The 16473-nt window shown below is 38.9% G+C and overlaps 1 long non-coding RNA gene across 2 annotated transcripts in view; it reads left to right on the top strand.

The window, feature by feature from the left end:
* The window catches only part of LOC140534371 (uncharacterized), a 43373-nt gene that overhangs the window by 19556 nt on the left and 7344 nt on the right, over window positions 1-16473 (top strand). Inside the window, exon 2 of one of the 2 annotated variants that reach the window (XR_011977260.1) lies at window positions 16179-16285. This is a non-coding gene — a long non-coding RNA (uncharacterized lncRNA). Of the gene's footprint in view, window positions 1-9678; window positions 10040-16178; window positions 16286-16473 lie in introns of those variants that run through there. The other variant, XR_011977261.1, reaches the window with a different exon arrangement.

The following is a 16473-nucleotide window of genomic DNA, read 5'->3' as shown; positions in this document are numbered from 1 at the left end:
TTTTAGACTTCTGCTCATCTATGTTATTTACTGCATATTTCATTGTTTATTTGCACAGCAGTTCATATAAGTCTTCCAGAGTTTCTCTAAATTCCTCATATTTATCATTTCAATTTCAATATTATGTTATATTCAGATACCACAATTTGGTTAGCTGTTTTTTTACCCAGTAAAGTCAGGTGTTCCCCAGTGCTCTGTCCAAGTCCATTCTATTTCATTTGATGACTTCATCAGCTCCCATGGATATAATTATCATCTCTATGTAGATGCATCTAAGATTTATCCAATTCTAATTTCTCTCCCAACCTTCAGACTTCATCTCCAAATGCCTATTAGGTATCTCAAACTGAATATCCTGTAATCATCTTCAACTCAACATAACTAAAAATGAACTCATAATCTTTTTCCTAAAACCCTTCTAAGCTTCTATATTACTATCAAGGGCACCACTATTCTCTCAGTCAACCAGGCTCGCAACCTATTCAGTCATCCTTGACTCTTCACTCTCTCTCTCACTCCACCATATCCAATCTGTTGCCAAAGCCTGCCATTTTTACTTTCATAACATTTCTCATATATACCACCTTATGACTAGTCACCACACTGGTACAGGCCTTTAATCACCTCAAGTTTGGATTATTACAATAGCCAGCTACCTGGCCTTCCTATCTCAAATCTCTCCCTAGTGCATACTCTACTGAGGATGTGAAGTTAATCTTCCTAAAGTGCAAATTTGATCATATAACCCCATACTCAATAAATATCAATAGTTTCCTACAACTTCCAAAATCAAATATAAAATTCTCTGACATTCAAAGCCTTTCATAACCTACCCCAACTTTCCAGTCATCTTACACATTACAAACCCATTTCCATATAATCTTCAATATAGTGGCATAAGTTTCTTTTCTGTGGGGCAGAGCCAATATAGTGAAGTTGAAGTATGGACCAGTTCTGGATCTCCCCCAATAGCCTTTAAAATACCTATAAAAAATGACTCTAAACAAATTCTAGAGCAACAGAAACCACAAAATGACAGAGTGAAACAGATTTCCAGCCCAATAGCCTGGAAGGTGACAGGAAAGGTCTATCACCCCAGGCTCAGAGTAAAGTAGGCTTCAGGGTGCTGAGTCAGTTTCCAGATTTCTCGACCCACAAATATCAAAGACAGCTTCAAAGATCAGTAATAAGCTCTTTCACATGGGGGAGAGGGGAGTGTGGCTGGGTCCTAGTCCTGGCACCAGGTCAGTGGCAGCCACTGCAGCCACAGTGTCCACTTTTGGAGCCCTCAGCCTAAAGACCCTGAAGGAATCGAGCACCTGATCTGGGTCTCAGTCCTGCGTGACAGTCCTGGGGTGAGGAGGAGAGCTGGCATGGTGGAGCTGGTGGCAGCTGGAGAGAGGGAATTCTACTTGCAGTTCTGGGTAGAAAAGAGTACTTTTGGTTGCTCACAGACCAGAGGACAGGCCATGAGAGGAGTAAACTCCTCTCCCTTGATTGTGCCATCTTGGAGGAACTGAGAACTTACAGGTCCTTAAAGATATCTCAGAGAACAGCTGCACAAAATCTCTGAAGCCTAGTGTAGTATACCCTCCACTTGGCAAAGCACTCAAAAATCAAGTAACTGGCTGGGAAAATGCCCAAAAAAGAGAAAAAATAGGTCTATAGAAGGTTACTCTCATGGTGAAAATGTATTTTTTTCCATCCTTTTGGATGAGGAAAAACAAAGCATACAATGAGAGGAAGACAGTAAGGTCAAGACTTTTACGTTCGAAGTCCCCCAAAAAAATATGCAATGGTCTCAGGCCATGGAAGAGCTCAAAAAGGATCAAAGTAAAATCAAGTAAAAAGAGGTAGAGGAAAAACTGAAAAGAAACATGACAGCTATGCAAGAAAATCATGCAAAGTGAGTCAACAGCTTACTAAAGGAGACCCAAAAAATGCTGAAGAAAATAACACTTTTAAAAATAGATTAACCCAAATGACAAAAGAGGTCCAAAAAGCTAATGAGGAGAGGAATGCTATAAAAAGCAGAACTGGTCAAGTGGAAGAGGAGATTCAAAAGCTCACTGAACAAAATGGTTCTTTAAGTACTAGAATGGAGCAGATGGAAGCTAATGACTTTATGAGAAACCAAGAAATTAAAAAAAAAAAACTAAAAGAATGAAAAATATAAGACAATATGAAATATCTCATTAAAAAACAACTGACCTGGAAAATAGATCCAGAAGAGATAATTTAAAATGAATTAGTCTACCTGAAAACGATGATCAAAAAAAGAGCCTTGACGTCATCTTCTAAGAAATTGTCGAGGAAAACTGCCCTGATATTCTAGAACCAAAAGGCAAAATAGAAATGGAAAGAACTCAATGATCACCTCCTGAAAGAGAACCCAAAAGGAACACTCCTAGGAATATTGTAGTCAAATTCCAGAGTTTCCAAGTCAAGGAGAAAATATTACAAGCAGCCAAAAAGAAACAATTCAAGTATTGTGGAAATGCAACCAAGATAACACAGGATTTAGCAGCTTCTACATTGAGAGATTGAAAGTCTTGGAATATGATATTCTAGAGGTCAAAGGAGATAGGATTAAAACCAGGAATCACCTACCCAGCAAAACTTAGTATAATACTTCAGGAAAGAAATGAAATTTCAATGAAATAGAGGACTTCCAAGCATTCTTACTGAAAACACCAGAGCTGAATAGAAAATTCGACTTTCAAATACAACAACCAAGAGAAATATGAAAAGGTGAACATGAGAGAGAAGGCTTAAGGAACACATTAAAGTTGAACTCTTTACATTCCTACATGGAAAAATGTTATTTGTAACTCATGAGATCTTTTTCAGTATTGAGATAGTTAGAGGGAATATATATAGGTGTGTATGTGTATGTATGTATGTGTATATTACATATGTATGTGTATGTATATGCATATGGGTGTATGTGTGCATGTGTATATATATATATTATATATATAATTATTAATATATATTATATATAATATATAATAACATCATTATATATATATATATATCTGTGTGTGTGTATATAGATATAGATATATACACATAGAAAGTCACAGGGTGAGCTGAATATGAAGGGATAATATCTAAAAAATAAAATTTACTGTTGCGTGAAAGGTACTAGGAGTAAGAGAAAGGGAGAGGTAGAATGTAGCAAATCATCTCACATAAAAGAGGCAAGAGAGAGTTTTTAAGATAGAGGGGAAGAGAGAGGAAATGAAAGTGAGCCTTACTCTCATGGGATTTGGCTTAAGGAGGGAATAATATCCACTCAATTGGATATGGAAATCTATTTTGCCCTGCAGGAAGGCAGGGGGGAAGGGGATAGGACAGGGAAGATAAAAGAAGGAACAGCAAATTGGTGAAAGGGATAATCAGAAGCAAACATTATTGTGGAAGTACAGGTCAAGGGAGAGAATGGAATAAATTGAGGGCAGGATAGGACAGAGGGAAATGTGGTTAGTCTTTTGCAACCTAACTATTATGGAAGTGTTTTACATGGCTACACATGTGTGATCTATATTGAATTGCTTGTTTTCTTAGTGAAGGTGGGTAAGGAGGGAGGAAGAGAGAGAATATGGAACTCAAAGCTTTAATAATGAATGTTAAAAATTGTTTTAGCATGTAACTGGAAAATAAGATGTACAGCAATGGGGTACAGAAATCTATTTTGTTCTACAGGAAAATAGAAGGGAAAGGGATGAAATGGGGGGGGTTAATAAAGGGAGGACAGACTGGAGGAAGGGGTGGATGGGATGCATCATGTCCTAGGACAGGGGTGGGGAGAGATGGGGAGAAAATTTTGAATTCAAATTCTTGTGGAAATGAATGTCGAGAACTGAAAAATAAATAAATTATATATTTTTTACAAAATTAATTTTTTTTAATTAAGCCAAAAAAAAAAATAGGTTTCCTTTTTGTTCCTCAAACAAGACATTCCATCTCCTGAATCCAGGAGTTTTCGCTGACTGTCCTCATGTTTGGAATGCATTCCATCCTCATCTCCACTTCCTGACTTCTCTGGTTTCATTCAAGTCTCAGATAAATTCTTATCTTCTATGAGAAGCCTTTCTTGATTCCTCTTAAGGCTAGTGCCTTCCCTCAGCTGATTATCTGCAATTTATCCTGTTTATATATTGCATATAAACAGTTGTTTTTATGTTCTTTCCCATTAAACTCCGAGATCCTTGAGAGCAGGAACTATCTTTTGCCTTTCTTCGTATTTCCAGAATTTAACATAGTGCTTGGCACATAGTAGGCATTTAATAATTGCTTATTGACTGACTGACTAGGGGATATCTACTTTTATTACAATTCTTTTTTAACACAATAAGTGCTGCTTGGTATATTTTGGCATCAAGAGGGCCATTCTTTCTGTCATTGATTTCGCTAGACGGTATACCCAAGAGTAGGATCCTTGTCAAAGAGCATTGTAATGTTAATGTAAAGTTAATAGTGGGTGGGGGGAAGAGTTAAAGATCTTCCCTTCCCATTAATAGGCCTGAATACCTTTTGTTAATTTCTATTGAGGCATGGGGTCAGAGGATAATGCCCTTGGGCTCTGAAAAGTGTATAAATACTCTGAGGTGAGGTTTTACTTTGGGGTTTACTCATTGGAAGTGTTCCTTTGGCCAGATGAGACTCTGGGCAGCCTCTAAGGAGTGCCCCCCCTCCCAGGCTTTGAAAACCCAGATGTTGGTGCTTCTCTCTCTGGTAACTATGTATGTATGTAATGGTCAGACAGCTGGATCTATCTGTTGATCTGTGATGTATGTATTGCTTATGGTCAGAGAGTTGGAAGCCCTGTCTGTTGGTCTTTATTTCTCTACTTGTATTTTCTCTGTTGGTGGATGTAATTAAAGAAGATTGCTGACCCCCTAAAAGTTGCTTTCCTTTCAGAAAAGCAGATCTAAGAACCTATGCAGCAGGCCCTTCTATGTATGCTTGGGTCCTTGCTGGTACAAGTATAAAAATGCCTTTTCTCACACAACTATAAATTACTTTCCAGAATGTTAGAACCGCTTCATAGCTCCACCAACAGCACATTAGTATGAGAAGAGTACAATACTCTTCTCAAAGCACCTTACCAACAAAGCTCCATAGAGTAAAAATTATGGTTTTTCCAGTAACAATGTATGGCTGTGAGAATTGAACTACAAGGAAAGCAGAGCAACACAGAATCAGTGCTTTCAAATTGTGGTGCTGGAGAAGACTTTTGAGAGTTCCCTTGGACAGCAAGGGGATCAAATCAGTCAATACTTAAAGAAATTAATTCAAGCTATTCACTGGAAGGTCAAATATTGAAGCTGATGCTCAAATACTTTGGCCACATAATGAGAAGTTTGGAAAAGACCTTGATGTTTGGAAAGATTGAAAGCAAAAGGAAAAAGGAATGGCAGAGGATGAGCTAGTAGCATAGAAGCAATTAATATGAACTTGAACAGACTCCAAGAGATAGTGGAGAATAGTAAGTCTTGACATGCTAGGGTCCATGGAGTCATGAAGAATCATACACAACTGAACAATTTCAAAGCCCCACAGACACTGGATAGTTCCATCTTTTGTACTTTTTGTCAATTTGTTTGGTCTTAAAAGAGATCTCAGAGATGTTTTAATATGCATCTCTTATTATTCATGATTTAGAGCAATCTTTTGTGGGTTATTGCTAGTTTTCAATTCTTTTGAGATCTGTTTGTTCAAATTTTTGACTACTTATCTATTAAAGAATGAATTCTTTTCTCTCCTGGTGAAAAGAATTCAATTGGGTAATCTGTCTTTGTGTCTCTTTGTGTCTAACAGTTCCAAATGTCATGTCTAATCTTTGCCTCCCCTACGATGGGTATACCAATTATCTCAGAGAATCTTACGACATTTGTCACCAGCATATTCATGAAACCTGCAGTCTAGCAGAGGGATAAGACTTAAAGAAAATATTTGTAATATGAAAAATATGAAAAGTGAATTAAAGAGAAAGCTCAATTGTATTATAACCCTGGCCAAGTCATTTAACCCCTCTGAGGCTGTTTTCAGTATTTCTGTATTGTTCCCATCTGTAAAATGGACATAATAATGCTTACAGTGCTGTGAGGAAAGTGCTTTTTAACATGAAAAACCAATAGCAAAGATTAATACATGTTAATAAAGAACATAGTATCAAATGGAAGGAAGGAGAAAAGTTTAACTGTACAGAGAAGACAAGAACAATGGAGAGAAAAAAAAGAAGATGAAGGAGAAGGAGAAGAAGAAGAAGGAGACAGGGGAGGAGGAGGAGAAGGAGGAGGAGAAGGAGGACAAGAAGAAGAAGAAAATAGCATCTATATAGGGACTTAAGGTTTCCAAAGTGCCTTACCATATAATCTCATTTAATTCTCCTAACAACTCTGAGACATAAAATGCTATTATCTTCATTTCACAGATGAGGAAACTGAGTCATATTTAGTGGCTTGCCAGGGTCACACAGTAAATATCTAAGGCAGAATTTGAATTCAAGTCTTCTTGACTCTAAGCCTAGTCCCTACCTGCCATAAGGCCAAGAAGAAGAAAGAAAGGAAAAAGTGATAGGAATGGACTAAGGGATGAAGAAAGACAACTGAGGCACATTGGAAGATCTGTCTACACCTTCAAAAGAGAAGAGACACTATTTAAGTGAGGTCAGTGCTGCAATCAACACTGATGTATGAGATGTCAAGTCAGCCTATCTTTGATGGTGGTCACTAGGAGTAAATGATCCGGTAAGACTCCCAGGGACTTGGCAGGGGTTCAGCTGCAGTGACTTGATGTTCCTTTGCATTCTATTCTGTATCTACTCTGTGTGACTCTGGCTGCTGACTTTGCAGACTGGAAGGCAGGAGTATGTACTATTTTCCCTCAGATGAGGGCACCTGGGCACCTGAATCCTATTGCTGCTCCAAAGGTTAGACACAGAGCATATCAAGTAAAAAAGACGTTAGCTGAATTTTGATGTGACATCTCACAGATCTGGTCTACAATGGCAGATCAGATCCTCCATGACTGAGCTCAATCCTCACTCTCTCAAGTAGAAATGTCAATCAGTGAGCATGGAGACATGAGAAGTAGAGGAAATGGGAGAAAGGAGTAGAAGGGGGAAGGTTGGGGAGGACAGTGGTGTTAGAAACAAGTTTCCTCATCTAATATAGCATCTGGTGCTGAACCGACACAGTAAACTCATTTTCATCAGCTGCCAAAAGAATTGTGTAGCCAAGAGGAAATCTATCATTTACGTGGTTTCTCAACTACCCACCCCACTTCCCTTCTTTAAATGGTGTGGAATTTATTTAAGTAGTTCATTGTACTCTACTCTGCAGAGCTCTCAGAACACTATGTTCATAGATTTGTTTGTCTTTCCAAGTCAACTCGATCCCAAATGCCTTTATTTGTTTTAAGCATCTTTGTATCCCCTCATGGTGCTTTATACTCAATAAATATTTATTGATTGATAAAAGACATTCAACAAGTAATTATTAAATGATTGCTGAGAGCCAGTACGATGAAGTAATTAGAAAACAAACTTTGGCGTGAGGAAGTCCTGGGCTTATATGCTGCCCTTCCCCCAGCCACTCCAGTCTATCTTACATTACTAACTGTAGGAACATGATCAAGTCATTTAACTTCTCAAAACCTTAAGATACTCTCTAAAACCACATGAAAACTGAGTGGCCAGTTGGCATGAGTGAAGGGAATTTCCACACTAGAAGTTTCCTGCACTGATGAAACTAAAGATAAAAACCAACCCAAAACAAAATTTTTTTGAAATCATATTTTAACTAAGAGATATGTCATGTGTATAACTGAATAAAAATATCAATCATAAAGGCATTTTGACCCAAATAAAGTACCTACTTGTCAGTTAGAATCCATAACACTTTTTAACGAAAAAAATGCTTTAACAAAAGAAGAAAGGAAAAGAAGAGAAAAGAAACAAAAAATGTACAAAATACAGAAAATCAAGAATGGTGATGAGTTAGAATACCAAAATGTTACAGCTGGAAGGAAACTTGAGATTGTCTAGCTGAACCTTAGGTGGACTGTAACTAATCTCTTCAAGGTATGGAGAAGGCAGTGATCTCCTTTTAAGTTTGGCTCCCACCATTAATCCATCATCTGGGGCCTTAGCTTTCATTCTTGATCTCTTACACACTTTCTTAAAAGAGAGGGGTTAGGGACTTAAGAAAAAAGGCAAAAGGTCTAAAAAAGATTTAGTACTGTAGAAATATGTATTTCTCAATATTTCAATTGAACTAAGAAGGATGTTCTTAATATGTTTCCACACTTGGAAGGTAGGAACGACAAATATTACTACTCCCATTTACGGATGAGAAAATCGAGGTTCCTGTAAGTCCTAAGCTAAATTTAGATAGACATGGCTATGGCAGGACTTAAAATGTTTCCCTCATTATCATTATTAGCATTATTACTTTTATAACACTTCAAAGTTTGCAAAGCACTTTACAAATATTATCTCTTTTATCCTCACAATAACCCTGGGAGGTGGATGCTATTATCATCCTCATTTTACAGATGAGGAAACTGAGGTATGTTTGCCCAAAGTCACATAGCTAGTGTCTGAGTCAAGATTTGAACTCAGGTATTCCTGACCCCAAGTCCAACACTATATTTTCTGTTCTACTTATCTGCCCTGTTAGTAATTCAGCAGGATTAAAATCAAATTAAACTTGGCAATGAAAAGTATGACAAGAGTTGTGGTCACTCCTTCCAACAATATACGTCAACACATGCTTTGTAGTCTGCTTCATCCTTCCAGGTTTGGTTGTAACAATTTAGATAAGCTTTCTGTCCATAAATTCCATTAAGTCAATTGAGGTTTCAAAACAAAGTTTCATTGTCAGAAAATATATTGTCTGGAAAGTTGTGAGTTTCACGTAAGTGATAAAGGGTCCAGTGTTTCACTGGAGGCATAAGATGGGACTCTGGTTGCTTTAACCAGGTATTGGTGGGCTATGCCAAGTATATACTGCATTCCTTCACAATTTTATTCAATATCAGAATCAATTCCAAGCCACCAGATGCAGTTTTTGGACAGCATTTTCAAAGGTAACAATTCTCATCACCTCATAGAATCACTAAATTTCAGAGTTGGAACTCAACTCAAAAACAATGTCCTTCATCTAGGCTTTGCGTATGTCCCCAGAAAGAAATGATTTCTTCTGTCTTTGAATTCTCATAGGGCTTCGTACTTCTTACAGACTTTCATATTCTACTTTGTGTAACATTGAATTGTGCATGTTTTGTGTAATATTTAGCTGTATATATTTTTCTGCGTCTTTACTAGATTGTAAGATCTAAAATAGTGACATATATAGTTGACATTCAATAAATACTTGTTGAATAAAATGAGTTGAGCATCCTATGGTATGACAAGACAAAATGATGACCACTTTTTTGAATACCAGTGTGATTTTTCTATTAAAAAATGTATTTTATGAGCAAATAAGTCATGCTTGTGGTTTATAAATGGTTTGAATTCTTCAGATAGTGTCTTTGCTGTACACCCCTTCAACAACTAGTTCAAAATAATTTAGGAACCCATGCAGGTCTAACCTGCAGTTCAAAGTTCATTTGCATAAAACTCTTTTCTTTGACTGAGATTGATTATTCAATGCTCTATTTCAGGGTGAGGGGCAGAGTTGACAAAAGTGATCCTGGTCTTCTAGCTTCCAGTTTTAGGAAAGAAGATATATGATTTCAGACACTCTTCAGGTTCCTGGAGGGAAAGAAAGACAATGGGAAGGAGCGAGACATGGAAAAGAGCCAGCACCTTGATTATGTTTATATCCCTTGGTTACTACACTAAAAACTTTGGGAAATTTCTCCTTGGATGAGATCTGAGACTATCTCTTGGCTGAGCTGAGCTATTTCTCTCCCAATGGGAGAGCTCCTTCATCTATATTGTCCAGCATGTTCTCATTTGTATAACTTCTCTGATTTCTGTTTGCTCAATTCTGTTGGCTTTGATAAAAGGATTTATTTGCTACTCACTATGTGTGTTATTTGTAGAGCTGACATTTTGTGAAAAGAGTTAAACTTTGGATATATCCTTGGAGAATCCTTCCCCATTAAGAGATGGGGATCAGGAGCTCAGTTTAAGCCTAAATATTATTTCTTCTAGATCAACAATATTGGGGGGAGGGGGAGAGAATTCAGGTAGATGTAATTCTGCCTAGTCCTCTCTCTGAGTAGAGAAGAGGGATCAGCTTTCCTTCTTCTCCTTCTGGCAGGAATCAGTGTTTCCTTTGGAGAATAGTGGGTGGAAGAGACTCTGGAGTTATCTTTTGACTCATGCCTCCCTGTGAGCCACATTTAGATAGACCCAAATGGTCACACATACCCCATACGGACAACGCAATACACTACCCCTTTACACAGGTAGTCATGAATGTAAACAGCCTAAAGAAATGATTCAAGAACTTTTCACAATTAAAGTCACATGAAAGTGATGTAGTGTAAGCTGGAAACTATAGTGGTAGATAACCCAAGGGAATAACATTCAAATTATAGTTCTCCCATGCTTATAAATAAGCATGTATTTGCTTATAAACAGTTACAAGGACTTGTGTCCACTTTCTAAAGAAAACCTCTGAGTCATCCTGTCAAAATAAGGTCTATGGTAACAGCCAAAAACCCCTTTTCTTACTGGCGGTTGGAGTTTAAACATCAACTGGCTGCTGATTCCCCAGGGGTCATTTGGAGATGAATGAGCATCAGTCTTCGTGTACAGGATCCTCACTCTCTCCTCTCCTCACCTTCTGCGTGCCTGGTCCTGCTTGAGGTAGATAAAAATCCTATAAAAACCCATTGGATTCGGCGTATTCAGTTCCACCCCCAGCTCCCAGAAGACCTTTGTTCATCCTCCCTGACCTCCCTGCTTTATTGTGAGTATATCTTCACAATAAATCTGGCTTGCTTTATTTTCTCTGCTAATATCACCTTGTCAGACTTCCCTGTGCAATACCTTGGGATCTCATATCTTACTCAATGTATATTTAAAAAGAAGTGAACAAGAAACTCCAATACTGCATGGATAGTGCATTCAACACTCCATCTCGTGGATCCGGGCATTTTCACTGATTTTCTCCCACGCGTGGAACCCTTCTCTCATCTTCCCTGGCTACCTACAAGTTTCAGCTAAAGTCCTATCTTCCACATAAAGGGGAATAGAACAAGGGTTTATTAAATACCTGCTCTGTGCCAGGTGCTGGGCTAAGCTCTTTACAGATATTATCTCATCTGATCCTTGCAACAACCCTGTGAGATAGGTGCTGTTACTATTTTACAGTTGAGGAAACCAAGGCAGACAGCAGTTATGTGATTTACCCAGAGTCATATAGCTGGTTAAGTGTCTAAGGTGAGTTTTGAACTGAGGTCTTGATTACAGACCCAGCACTCTATGCACTTATTTCCTCAAGAAGCCTTTTGCAATCCTCCTTAATCTTAATGCCTTCCCTCTGAGATGGAAACCAGTTTCTCCTCTACAAATCTTATTTCATGCATAGCTATTTCCAAGTTGTCTTGCCCCATTAGGACTTTAGCTCCTTGAGGGCGGAGATTGTTATTTTGCCTTTCTTTGTATCACCAGCCCTTAGCACCGTCCCCAGCACATAGTCAATGCTCATTGACTGACTGGCAGACTGAATGCTTAGCTTTAGAAAAAAGTCCCTCTAGAAAGCAAGCGTGATCATTGCAAATTGTAAAGGCCCAGCCACAGAGGCTTAATAGTAGGGCTCATTAAGAATCCTGAATCCTATTTTGATCATCTAAGAAATACCTCCAACTGTAATATTGAGACAGATAGCTCTCTAATACACTGTATCCTAAAACTTGAATATGGCTTATAATTATCCTCTTAGCACCATAAGTAAATTAAGCCCCACAGATCTCTGCAACATGATAGCAAAAACTTCCCCATCAACCTACAAACAGGCTGGAAAAACCCGGGCTGACTGGCCCTTTTGGGACTGCTAAAATCCATCAATTAATCAACCAGCTTTATCATTGTGTGACTGTGCCAGATACTGAGGTTATAGTCATAAAGAATGAAACAGTTTCTATTCTCAAGGAACTCACATTCTTTCAAGGGAAACAAAGCATACATGTACCGAATACAATTATGTATGAAATAAAAACTGATAGTGTTGTTCAGTCATGTCAGTCATGTCCCTTCACACCCTGTTTAGGGTTTTCTTGGCAAACATACTGACTTGCCCAGGGTCACACGGCTATCGAGGACAGACTTGAACTTGACTCCAGGCCTGGCACTCCATCTACCACACAACCAAGCTGCCATGAAATAAATACAAGGTTGTTTAAAAAAATAGAGAAGAATCATTATCCTCCTTTCCCCTAGTAGGTACACATCCCAGTCTAGTCTGTCTCTACCTCTCTCCCTCATTCCCTCCCTCCTTCTCTCCTTTTCTGTTCTCTTTCTTTCTCCCTCTTTTTCTTCTCTCTCTCTTTTTCCTCTCCCTCTCTCTGTCCCTCCTTCCCCCTTCTCTCTCTCTTTTTATCTCTGTCTCTGTCTGTCTATCCCTCCTTTCCCCCATTCTTTCTGTCTGTCTCTGTCTCTCCCTCTGTGTTTGTGTGTGTGCGCCTTTCTCTCTCACCTCTAGACATCATCCAACCCTCTCATTTTTACAGATGTGTAAATTGCAGACTAGTAAGGGTAACTGGACAAAGGTCATATATTTATAGAAGCGGAGCCAAGACCACACATTCTGAACTGACGTGCATCCCTGACCTAACTCATTTGGAGTTACGTCACTATGAAGTTCATCAGCTCTCTCCCCTTTTCCCCATGTCTCTGGTGTTACAGGGGACTCTTTAGGATGTGTGGCCGGAGAGGATCTATGGGAACCTCCTTTCCCAAAGAATGTGCACTTTATGCTATTGATTTGGATTTTCTGTTTGCTTCTTGTGGAGATATGACCTGGGAGCTTTTGTTTAGAGTTATCGATGTGACTTTGTCTAAGTCAACATTGCCACTATTGCAGGTTTTCGAAGTACTTAATAATAAGGTTTTCTATTGTATTCCTACTATTTTAGGTTTCTAAGTTTGGCGACTGAATGAGAGGCTGCACTGGACAGGTAGAGGCACCCGAGAAGAAGGGAAGGGAGGTAGAGACCAATAGGAACCCATCTGTGAATTGTGTTGGTCTTCTCCTTAACCACAAAAGCCTAACCTACCATATTTGCAGGTCCTTCTAAATCTCTCCACTATTCTGGGCTAGCCTTACTTTAACTTTCTTATTTATTTACTTTTCAGAAATCCAAAGGCCTTTTCTCTGTCCTCACTCCCCTTGTCCTCTCTGCAGCCTTTGCCAACGTTGATCAGTCTCTTCCTATACACTTTCTTCTCATCTAGGTTTTTTGGGGTACCATGCTCTCCTGCTTCTCTTTTTCTATCTAACTGCTCCTTCTATCTCCTTTGCTGGATTTCTTCCACATCAAGCCCTCTAACAGAAGGTTTGATCTCTGAGGATTTGATCCTGGGTCCTCTTCTCCCTCTATATTTATCGCTTTGTGATCTCATCAGCTTCCAAGGTTTTAATGATCATTTCTATGCAAATGACTCTCAAATCTATCCTGCCTGAAACTCTTCACTGACCTCCAGTCTCAAATCCAGATGCTTTCCAACATCTCAACATTTCCAAAATGGAACTCATTTTCTTTCCCACTAACCACCTCCCATCACCTTCCCTATTACTGTAGAAGGCAACACTATCCTTCCAGTCCCTCAGACTTGAAGGAGTCATCCTGAATTCTTCAGTTTCAACTCCCTCCCCATTTCCATTCTGCTGCCCATCAACTTCACCTCTGCAACATCTGTCTAATGCTCCTGCTTTTTTCTCTGACACTTCCACCACTATAGGGCAGGCCCTCCTCACCTCAAGCCCGGACTATTAAAATAGACTGCTGGTGGGACTGAGTCTTCCCACTGCACTCCATCCTCCATTCAGCCACTAAAGCGATTTTCCTAAAATGTAGGTCTGACCACTTCACTCCCTAACTCAATAAACTCCACTGGTTCCCTATTGCCTCCAGCAACAAATGTAAAATGCTCTGTTTGGCATTCAAAGCCCTTCTTAAGCTAGCCCCCTCTTAATTTTCCATTCTTCTTATATCTTACAGCCCAACACTGTACTTTGATCCAGTTTGTTCCACAAACAAAACAAGATCTCTCAGTTCCTGGCATTTTCTCTTGCAGTTCCTCAAGCCTGGAACATCCTGCCTCCACCTTCACCTACTGACCTCCCTAAATTCCTCTAAATCCCAAGAAAATTTCTTTCCTTTACTGGAAGCCTTCCCCAACCCCTCTTAATTTCAGTCCCTTAATTTAGTGCCTAATAAATTAAGCATGTAGCCTACATTCTAGAATAGCCTATTTGGGACCAATAAAATAAAAAATAGCACTCACTCTAGGCTTTTGATAGGGAAAATGAAACAAATTTCTGACAAATGACTAAGACAAGCATTTTCAAAAACACCTCAAATTCATTAACTGCCTTGGGCCTCCAGGAATGAGGAACTTGTGGCCTTGAGGTTACATGTGGCCCTCTAGGTCCTCAAGTGCAGCCTTTGACTGAATCCAAACTTCACAGAACAAATCCCCTTAATGAAAGGATTCGTTTTGTAAAACTTGGACTCGGTCAAAAGGCCATACCCAAGGACCTAAAAGGCCACTTGTGGCCTCAAGACCACAGGCCCCCCACCCCTGGTGTAGGCAAAGGACCAGAATGAAGGGATCCTACAAGGTCATGTGTTCGAGCCCCACAGACGGTCAAGGGCACAGCATACTTCTTTTTAGGACCTTGATCTTATCTTCATTTTATAGATGAAGAAACTAAGACCCAGAGTGTCTAAGTGGCAGGTCCAAGTTAGTAAATGTCAGAAACTAGATTTGAATCTACTTTTTTCCTGACTCCAAGTTCAGGGCTCTTTCCATTAAAGCAGACATTTTAAGTAGTTTTGTCCAGTTTCCAGGGTGAAAGTTGTATTTAATTACTTATCAGGGGAATTTGGGAGAAAAATCACACTGCCTCTCAATGTCCAGAATTAACAAGGTTCAGGGTGAAGGTTCTCATGGTCAAAATGGGTCAAAAGCAAACCAAGGGTCTGGAAACTAGAACATCAAAGGCAAGGTTGTGAAAGGTAGTCAAGTCTCAGCAGTTTAAGGGAATCAAAGAAATCAAGCAATGTAAAACAATACTAGAGGTCACAAGACATACATAAGAAAGCTTGATTCTGGAACAAGATTTCCTTGCCAGAGGATTTCCTTACAGACATTCTACCTGGGTGGGATGTGTTCTTGGGCTGTGAGTAGATATAGGCCTGCAGATGTGTGACTAAAGGGGCTACAGCTGGCTATGGAAATGATGAGGAGAACAGCAACTGCAGCTGGGTCCTGTTACATACTGTTTAATAATGTTTATTTAGGATTCAGGGAGTCTATCCATTCTGCTCCAGTGAAGAAAAAGTCGTTCATCTGGTTTTCCTTGGAGTAGCCTTTGACTTCTCCCTCGTAGGAGCCATTTTTAGCTAATTCAGTAAAAAAAAAAATCCCTCAAATCAAAATAAATTTAAGGAAGAAAGAGAATGCAAATTTTCTAGTTGATTATCATCACTTTCTGCCTCATCAGAGTAAAAGACTTGGCATTTAAAAAAAAGATTTCAACTATTACACATCAAATTTTTCTTCCCTTTTCTTCACTCTAATACTCTGAAGAGAAAGTAAATAGGTTTGGTTCTTGAGACATAATCATCATCGTCATTTAACTCTTTATCATAACTAAAATATGTTGTTTTAGCAAAACATATATAACATCTGTAAATGTATATCTATCTCAATCTATATGTCTACAGATATGTTTATATATCTATGTCTATAAAGTAGAGAGAAATTGATGTTAAATAGATGGATAGACAGATAAACAGAAGGATGGATGGATGGATGGATGGATGGATGGATGGATGGATGGATGGATGGGTTGGTGGGTGGGTAGACAGGAAGATGGATAGATAATGCTAAGTAGATGATAGATAAGTTCAGACCTATGACGAGCACGACAAAGTCAGATGGCCATACATCCAAAATTATGATATTTCTTGTTGCTTTTCAGAGCCCAGTGAATCTCATTCCACCAATATTTGTTTTGGCCCTTTGAGACGATCTTGGGAGCCATCCACCCATTGAGCTACAACTTCACGCCTCCTGGTTTTATTTATAGTAAGTATGTCAATCATTAATATCTGATGGAATGTAAACTCCTTGAGAGAAGTCACTTTCATTTTTTATTTTCCTCCTTAGCACCTAGCACAGTGCCAGGAACAGCACAGAGCCTTCCCTCTGTTGATTATCTCCAATTTATCCTGTACAAATCTTGTTTGTAGATGGTTGTTTCCATGTTGTCTCCC

The sequence above is a fragment of the Notamacropus eugenii genome, chromosome 3 (assembly GCF_028372415.1).
Source record: "Notamacropus eugenii isolate mMacEug1 chromosome 3, mMacEug1.pri_v2, whole genome shotgun sequence".
NCBI classification, from domain to species: Eukaryota; Metazoa; Chordata; class Mammalia; order Diprotodontia; family Macropodidae; genus Notamacropus; species Notamacropus eugenii.
The sequence above is the reverse complement of the archived record's forward strand: the minus strand, read 5'-3'. Positions and strand labels throughout refer to the sequence as shown.